Raw genomic sequence first — 10,397 nt, 5'->3', positions numbered from 1 at the left:
AATAATAGTTGATAAGGTTAATCATTTAAGTTAAAGTTAAGTTAATTTCTCATTGTTTTATAAATTAATATGAATTCTTTTCTTTCCATTTCCATAATATCATATTGAAGAGGTTTCTTGTAATACAATTAACGATTATGAACTTTGTTCCTGCCAAGCAGAGCTGGGTAAAAATTAGCTATAGTTAAAACTAATAGCTAAAATTGCCATGGATACGATATTTATTTGTCAATGGTTCATTCATGAATAAGGGTCGTATCCATGGCAACTTTAGTTTTATTTATAGCTAATATTTGCTCATCTCTGCTGCCGAGAATACTTTTTTTTTTTTAATTTATTTATTTAATGTAATTTAAAACTGTACACAATAATACAATAAGTAAATATGTTGTATGTTTCATATACACTTGAAAATCTTGGGAAGGAACCACCCATCTGTGGTATTTCAAACATTAATTTAAATTATAAGGTCCCGTGCCCATCTTCTTTTCAGACACCTGAGGATTATCAGGAATTGTTAAGGATGAAAGATTAAGAATTAATGGGTTAGGATAGTTAAGGAGTTTGGAATGGCGCATACCTGTTTTGGGCAATGAATGGGATGTTAAAGTCTTTGTGAATGAGTTTATTTGTAACATAATAAGGAGCATCAAGGATTTTACGTAGGATTTTGGATTGTAAGGATTGGATGCGGGAGGAATTTGATGGTTTGGTGGAGCCCCAGAGCTCAATTCCATATGTCCAAATTGGTCTGATTATCGTAGTGTATACTAATTTTTTGTAGGCCGAGAATACTAAAGTATAACAAAATATAAAAATGCCGGGTACATACGATTGTAATCGGAGTAGTTAAGGGGCACTCAGATTTCTCTGATTTTCCTATTTCTAAACTGCACTCTATTTTTCTCCTTTGGATAATTATCAAATTTTTTTAATTGTTGATATTTATTTATTTTTTATTACTGTAAACAATGCAAAATGGTTAATCATTTCAAATAAATAAAATTAAAGATACTTTAGATGAAAATTTTCAGAAAATTCGGTATATAATTCCTGTTATACTATTACTGTGACAGTAAAACCTAACTGATACAAAATATATCTTAGCTTTGTATTGAAATAGTGAGTTTGATTAAAATCACCACGGGCGATTTATTCAAAACGATTGAGAGTAATTTAAGGTTACAACTTTACTATTTTACAATGTCATGTAACGGCAAGAAGAATTGACAATTTGTTTTGTATAAGGATTTAGAATTTTAAGGATCGAAGAACTAAGTGAAATAAAAAAACTAACTTAACCATTAAATATGGCTGGAGAACTATGGGCAATTATGTAGGAACCATTGCGACAGCTTGGAGACACTCTTCCTTTATTACGTCTAAAACAAATTCAGCGCCCACCTGATGGAATGCTAATTTGGCGATTTCTGATTTACGCAACGAACCCTTCTTGGAAGATGTATGAGTGCCTCTGTTTTCTCTTCCTTTAGTTTAAAACTCAGAAGTTGAAGATTCGTTTTGTTTATTCTATACAAAAAGGCTATTAACGGTAATTTTTATTTTTTAAATGATTTAGATTTTATATGTAAATAAATCTATTGAATAGTTGTGTTTTTCCTAAAAGAGGAACTTTTAAAATAAGGCATCGATATATAAACTATTTATGAATGGAATATGGTCCGGGTGCGGTAAAAAAAAAAAAAAATTCAAATAGTAAATAATTATACTATTTTATTGAGCCAACGTTTCGTCCCACGTTGCAGGGCTTCTTCAGGGCTAAAAAAAATACAAACACTATAGTTACAAAAAGAAAAAACATAAGTGGAAAATAACAGGGGTATAAAATGAAAAGTAAGATATAATAAGAAAAATTAATGGTTGTAAATAGTGAATGAAAAGGGTAATAGTAACAGATAGATAAGAGAAGAAATATTAAAGAAAGTACAAAAAAAGAGATAAAAAAAAAAAAAAAAATACAAATCAAATGAGGCAGAATGCATACCTGTTTTGACGGCAGTCAAAGACAGAGTGACGGTTTGTATTGGGAGGAGTGGGGATGGCAGTATTTCCACAATAATCAAAATAATTTGTAAAGTAAACATAGTAAAAAAAGTATTTAAATTAGGTGAACAATAAATGGTAATATACATAATTATATATGCCCATGTTATTTTCCACTTATGTTATTTCTTTTTTCCTTTTTGTAACTATAGTGTTTGTATATTTTTTAGCCCTGACGAACCCTGCAACGTGGGGCGAAACGTTGGCTCAATAAAATAGTATAATTATTTACTATTTGAGTTTTTTTTTTTTTTTTACCGCACCCGGACCATATTCCATTCATTTATACACACGGTCAATCAATAATCTTCCAGTATAAACTATTTATATTATACACACCTATCTAACTATTGTTCATTCGTAATTGTGGGAATTAAAATCTGGTGAATGCATTTCACAACATTCATTAAGCACTCTGCTTGAGAAATCGATTTTCAAAATAGCTATTTGTTTATTATTGAGGATGACAAACCCACTGCTATATATTCCACATAAGTAAGCGAAAGTAAAGTCTGACTATCTGTAATAATTACCATGGAAAAACAATAGTTATCAATTTCTTTCAAATTTTATATTCTCATTAGTCTATATTAATTATATTTTATATTAGTCATATCTTAATTAAGGATACTCATTTCATGAGGTTGGGTGGAACCCACTATTACGATTGCCATGGTTACCATCTTTTTTTTTTTTTGGTTTATCTTAGATAAAAACGCAGGCGATATCTGCGTAGAAAAAAGGGATTATAGGGAAAAACAAAAACAGGAGCGATATGTTTAGACAAGTGGGGTTTGGTTTTGTGAAGGAGAATCTTGAGCACGTCCTGGATAGGAGAACTGTGGCATTACATCGTTAGAGATTATATATCTATAATTCTGGTGATACGGTGACCGGAAAGGAAATATCGGACAACCTCGTGTTCTGCCAGGAGTACACCCAAAGACTACGTGGAGTTCGAACTAAATTTTATTTTAATATCACTTTTATATTCATTTGTGCAGTAATGTAAATAATAGTTGATAAGGTTAATCATTTAAGTTAAAGTTAAGTTAATTTCTCATTGTTTTATAAATTAATATGAATTCTTTTCTTTCCATTTCCATTCTGTGTACATATATTTCTTCTTATCATTAAACTTTTGTTCACATAGTTCTTCTGTTCATTCTTATGCATGTACACTGCTTTCAACTTGTTAATTTTACCTATTTTTTTTGTTATGTTTACTTAATATTTCGATAATTCAACAGGTGGAAGGTAACACCCCAGGTTTCCTGTTGTCTATATGTTAAGGTATTCGCCAGTGGTTATTCGATTATTATTTATATAAGGGTATATTGTGGGCATATTGTTTCGGGGTTTTTGTTATTGCCAAGAAAAAAATAACGTAGCGCCTAAGGAGCAATTTATTCTTTATTGTTTTGTCTTTTTTTTTCTCTTTTGGCGATTATACTTTTTTTTTTTTCATTATTTTCCTTTAACTCCCTTCTCCGCTGAGCGTGGGCAAGTATAAATGATATATATAACTAAGGATAGATCAAAATTTGCGGTTATACCACAGGGCTGAAAATGGAAATCTACTACAACCCATGAAGGATCTAGGATACAGTAGTTTGCAAAGAAGTACTTTTACTAGGCTAACCGTTGTGCAAGGAGGTTGAAAAGTTGTCTTCACATCCCAGGCATATACCCACTTTAAATATGTAATTTCAGCTTTGTACAACTTTTCGTTTTTGATCTAGAATGTTCAAAGACCGTTTTGCGGGACCAGAGAGCTGTTTCATAATGAAAATTAATAGTATTGGTCCATAAATACAAAAACTATAAAATATAAGCACTAATATATTTTGTTTCATGATAAGGACGACTATATATTAGGTGATATTACATGAATTTAAAAGTAAAAATTATTTGGTAGAATTATATTTAAAAAAATATATTTAAAAAAAACAGCACTAGTCCAACATGCAACCAAAAACCAACATATTTTTGATTTTGAAAATACACACATTTTACATAAAGAGAATAATAAATACAAAAGGAAAATACTGGTATCCATTTACATATCTGAAAATATTGATTACACAGTAAACTTCAAAACAGATAACGAGGAATTTAAATCAACATTATGCAGAGATATTAAGTAAGATTAACTTATAAATAATATAGGATAATTTATATATGGATAATTACAGTTAGCCTTGATAGGAATTTTACTAATGTAATAAAGAGAAAAAGTGACAAAAATGTAATTATGATAAATAATTTTTTAAATGCTTGAACTGAGTAAAGGAAGGTTACAAGTGAGGTTGTAATAAAAGTGTATAAATAGTGGTAAAAGAGAAATCATTTGACTGTGATTTTTAATGTATTTTTGACATATTAGGTAATTAAACAAATGTGAGATATACTGATTAACAAAAAATAAGTTTACCTAATGGTTTTAATGTTGTTCATAGATATAAATGTTTTGACCTGGGCAGAATAGCCTGTATGGAGTTTTTTTAAAATGGTTAAATGATATGTCTCATAGTAAATTAAGGTAAGGTAAATTATAAATAATAATGTTAAATAATTGAATTGATTGTAGGACCATACAAATAATGGAAACTTTTTGTAATAGATTGTCCCTGAAGATGGCCGAATTGGCCGAAACGTTGGACGTGTGAATGAAATAAATGTTTTGAGACTATAATTTGGATAGTGTTTTTGAATTATTTAGTAAAAAAATAAATTAAAAAAAACTGTAGGGGCAGGGGCTTAGTACTTTGTAAGGAAGTACTGTTACTAGACTAACGGTTGTGCAAGGAGGTGATTCTGACGAAATCAATCAATTCAATAAATCAAATTTTCTGGTACTTTTTTTTATTTTTTTTTGTATAAAGTCGGGGTCACGGTCTCAGTTTTTGATGCCCCCCTTGCCGCGTAAGCAGGAAGACGACGAAAACGCCGCGACTGAGAAGCCAACTAATATTGTCTATCGGGGCATTCGATCGAACCTGGACTGCCTCTACTACCACGATGACTAGGTCGCCAGCCTCTGAGGGAGAAGCAACGTTTTGCCAGACATCAGGCGAATTCAATTAGTATCCACCGTTTTGCCTACTAGCCTACTTGGCAGTGAAGACGTCACCAGATAAGCAGTACCGGAGTACCTGGAGTAAGGTACAAATAGGTCCCGATGTAAACAGCTTGTCTGGATAATTTTTTTTAGATGAAAAAACTACAATATTTTTATATATCTTGTTACGTGAAACATTGCTTATTTTGTTTCAAATAGTTAACTTGATCAGTAATCGATAAATATCACAGTAAAAAAAATATGTCAAAAAATACAGAAAATACATTATATCCATTTGTTGAAGTCGCCCTTTAAACGAAACTCTGAAAATGTTGAAAGTATTAATTATAATAATGTAGAAGCTGTTTATACAATGCGTGTCCATACAAGTTAGGTAGCAGGTTAGGAGATGAATTAGCAATTGAAGTCTTACGGGAATAGCCGAAAGGATGGAAACTTCAATCCGTAGGGAACGAGCCTAACGCCCGTGAAGGAGGTAGCAAGTTCTACTACAACTAGCCGGAGGCCCTTGCAGAAAGGTAACTTTACTCTGCACGGAACTAGCCTGGAGTCGTGAAGTTGATTGTAAGTCCAACAGGAACTAGCCGAAGATCCTTAATAAAAGGAGGAATAAAAGATAGTTACCAGTAGCATTTAGCGTGAAATATGATTACATAAGATACATCTAAAATAGTGAAATTTCTATTTCCGAAGAGTTACCGAAGATTTGGCACTCCTCTTAGATGGGGTAATTAATTCGCTAAGAATTCAAAGACCAACGAAAGGCGTGGCCTGTTAGAGATTACAATACTGTGTATCAATATATTCTTTTCTTATAGTTTATTTATTGAAATGATATATATTTATATATATATTTTTCCTTTTATTGATAGATTTATTTATTGATAGATATTACAATCTGCCACACAGTTGTGGGCAATAGGTAATATTGATGAATGATCTCATACATACTAAAAAAAAAAAAATAAGTGAACAAAAATAAAATAAAAAAAAAAGAAATGATATATTAACAATTGAAGGGGTAAGTGGATGAAGGTGTTACAATTTTTTTTTGTTTGAGCTTTTTATGTTTTGAAGTGTACATAGCTCCTTCTACATCAAGCTATCTCAGTTATTAATTGGATTTTGAGGTGAGAGTTCTTAGCTAGATAGGGATATACCACCTTCATCCAAATTAAAGATTCAAAAACTCTAAAAATATTACATAGCCCTTTCATCTATTTACCCCTTCAATTATGATAATATTAATATAATACATGAATTAGAAAATTAAACTATTTACAATTTAATTAATAAATGAGCTTTTCTACAAACATTCTTAACGCTCACTCATAGGTAGCTTAGCTACAATATATTATATCTTGAATTCTTAGCAAATTGATTATCCAACCAATTTCTTGGCATCCAAGGGGAGTGCCAAATATTCGGAAATCAAATATTCACATTTCACTGTTTTAGATGTATCTTGTGTGATCATATTTCACGCTAAATCCTACTGGTAACTATCTTTTTTCTATACCTTTTAATCCTCCTTTTATTGGGGATCTTCGGCTAGTTCCTGTAGGACTTACAATCCCCTTCTCGACTGCAGGATCGTTCCCTACGGAGTGAAGTTTCCATCCAATCAGGATTTAGGGCCAGTTCCCGTAAGACTTATCCTGCCAATTTATCTCCTAACTTGTTACCTAACCTGTATGAATGTATTGTATAAATAGCTTCTATATTATTATGATTATCATATAATTACTATTTTCAACATTGTCAGAGTTCCGTATAAAGGGTGACTTCAACAAATGGATATAAGGTATTTTCTGTATTTTTTTTTTACTGCAATATTTATCGATTACCGATCAAGTTAACTATTTGAAACAAAATAAGGAATATTTCACGTTACAAGAAATATAAATATATTGTAGATTTTCCATCTAAAAACAATTATCCAGACCAGTTGTTTACATCGGAACCTGTCCGTACCTTACTCCAAGTACTCCGATAGTATGCAGAAATTTTGTTAAATCAGTGTGGAACGAGAGTCTAAATTATAGCTTAGCTAGTTTGTAAAAACCTATTATTTTCACTTTTTTTTGCATTTCAGAAGCCCATTTTCTTGTCATATCTTTTATTCTTGTTTTTCTAAATTCTCACTTTTTTAAAAATTATTTTTATATTCACTATCCTTCCTGTTTCATGTATATTCATGTATCTATCTTTTAATTGATATTCATGTGTTATCTTCTTAAGTGTACTTATATTAATTACTTTATTATTAATTTTCTATTATATTTTACACTTTTCTGTATCCCCGCTCATTTGGTATAATTTATGTTTCTTAATTACCTACACACATTATATTCCATTATTTTATACTTTACTTTTCCTTGGGTTTTCTATCTTTTTATTTGTTATTAACATTTCTTCTCCCCCTATTATGTATATTACCATTTATTGTTCACCTAATTTAAATACTTTTTTACTATGTTTACTTTACAAATTATTTTCGTTATTGTGGCATCACTGCCATCCCCACTCCTCCCAATACAAACCGCCATTTTGTTTTTGACTGCCGTCAAAGCAGGTATGCATTCTGTCTCATCATTTGATTTGTATATATATTTTTTTTCTTTTCTTTTTTCATCTCTTTATTTGTACTTTCTTTAATATTTCTTCTCTTATCTATCTGTTATTACTACTCTTTTCATTTACTATTTACAACCTTTAATTTTTCTTATTATATCTTACTTTTCATTTTATACCCCTGTTATTTTACACTTATGTTTTTTCTTTTTGTAACTATAGTGTTTGTATCTTTTTTAGCCCTGACGAAGCCCTGCAACGTGGGGCGAAACGTTGGCTCAATAAAATAGTATAATTATCTACTATTTGAGTTTTTTTTTTACCGCACCCGGACTATATTCCATTCATTTATTAATAATAGTTAGAATCTAGGATTAGGTTAGTGGGTAGTTACTTTTCTTTTTCAAGTATTTTTTCCTTTTATTTGTCATTAATTAAGAGGGAATTATACAATATATAATAATAAGTGTATAATACAGTATAATGAAATAAGAGGAGTGGGTAGCTGTGTGATATGGCATTGTGCTACTAACTCTAAGGATCTGAGTTCGAATCCGGCTATGGCAGATAATTATTTTCCATTTCACTGTAGCCGTCAGTCAGCCCTGTAGGTTCACCCCTTACTTGGGTAAAAATCTGGCGTTCAAGTGTTATTCTGACCAAATCACCTACTTGCTCAACCGTTGGGTTAGTCCTTACGAAGTGCTGCGCCCCTGACTCTTGATAGAGGATAGTGGTACAAATTTAATTTGTATTTTAATGAGAATAAATTATAGTAAAATAGTTTAAAAAATAAATAAGAAAGAAAAATATAACGAATTATAAAGCTTATCGATTTTAGTTTTAGGTTAGAATTAATATTATTATACTGAAGTCAAGTCACTGTTACAGAAAACTTTGGAACATGACTTTTCAGATCCATCAAGAGCTACTCTCTTAATAAATATTAACGTTTGAATTCATGTTCCAACAGGTTACATCACATCAAGTACCCGCATTAGGTAAGTGCAACATGAAACGAAACTGGCTTTTGATAGCAGGTGCAATGGTAGCAGGTCCTGCACAACTGCACCTGAATGTCCTTCAATTGACCAGGAATTGGCAGGCTAATAACAGTTACTCAACTGTCTCTAGCAGGGCTCAGGACTCATCGCCGCCGAACAAGGCGAAAGCGAGTTGTGACGAATTACGCAATGGAACGACTTGGGTCAACGATTAAATGGGTTCCGGTTCCGCTGCATGCGTACATTTGCTTGTAATTACCAGCTGCAGATGTAGCTTGTGGTATTTTTTTTTTTATAACACATATAAAAAAATAGTTGAATTTTTTTTTCATTATTTATATGTTTTTAAAATTTATGTATGAGTTCTTTTTAAATTTATTTAATTGTTTTTTTTTTTATAATAAATTTCTCTACTGCTATGATTGTTTTTTTCTGCGTTGCTATCTGATGATGATTTTTGTAAATTAGTTTAATTCATCAAATGTTTGTTGCGGATCACTGGAGAGGAGAGGTATGAAGGTTTGTAACAGAAGGAATAATGTATTGGTTAATTGTTATTTGGCTTTGTACGAAAAGGAGGAAAACAAATATATGTATATAGGAATGAAAACAAATTATTTTTGATAAAAAAAAAATGTATTTTTAAGTGTATTGATGATTATAGTTTGAAAAATGAAAAATGTTAATGTATTGTATTTTTAATGTATATATCTGTCCAATTATGGACTGATGAGTACACTGTGTATTATAGCAACCCAATGTATAATTCGGGCAACATGGCCAGAAAGCTTTTTTCTCATATAAAAAAAAAGTTGTTTTTTGTTTTTCAAAATTTTCTTACTATAATTTTTTTTTTCCGGCCAAGACTCCCATTGGAGTCATATACTGCCTAACCATGGTTGGGGGTCAAAAGTTCTTCATTTTGTGAGACCGCCACTCAATGAAAAAAGTCAACGTCCCAGGGCGGATTCGAACCGGCACCGCCAATAGACATCAAATTGGTAAGACTGTGTTATTGACTGACTGAAGCTATGGGCGGCCCTACTATAATTTTGTTTTTATTTTAATTCTCTAGATTTTTTTTTAATTAAAAATTTTATTTATTGCTAAATATTATAATCTGTCACAAAATTGTTGGGCAATAGATAATAGTAGTTACTGATCACATTCATTCTAAAATTTAAATAAAATAAGAATGAAAAAAAAAATAAAAAAAAATAAAATCTCCTCCAGAAGATTCAGAACCCAGTAGATTCAGGTTATATCAGTATTATGGCGAATTAGATGTACGTCTAAGGCTTAGTAATGAACGTATCCATAAAATGTTAATAATCACTGAACCAACGGTTACCCTAGTAACGTAACAGCCAATGAATATGAAAAAATATATAAATTTCAATTAATAAAAAATTTCAAAAATAAAAAAATTCTATTTAGTGTGTTATATTCTGACCGCACCCCCAATTATATTCTCCTCATATACCTATGATTCACGGTCAACTATCATCAAAAGATAATATTGATTGACTAATCATAAATTAATTCAAATTTATAACTAAAAAAAACAATTTTAGTTTGGCGAAATTCAATTACCTTATTTTTATCTTAAGTTTAGTTTTTACATTTTTCTAAGTAAACCACAATGGTTCCTATTCATCCCTCTATTCTCAGTC

This window comes from Halyomorpha halys, unplaced genomic scaffold, assembly GCF_000696795.3.
Source record: "Halyomorpha halys isolate HHAL.00 unplaced genomic scaffold, Hhal_1.1 Scaffold381.1, whole genome shotgun sequence".
NCBI lineage: Eukaryota > Metazoa > Arthropoda > Insecta > Hemiptera > Pentatomidae > Halyomorpha > Halyomorpha halys.
Note: the sequence above shows the minus strand (reverse complement) of the source record.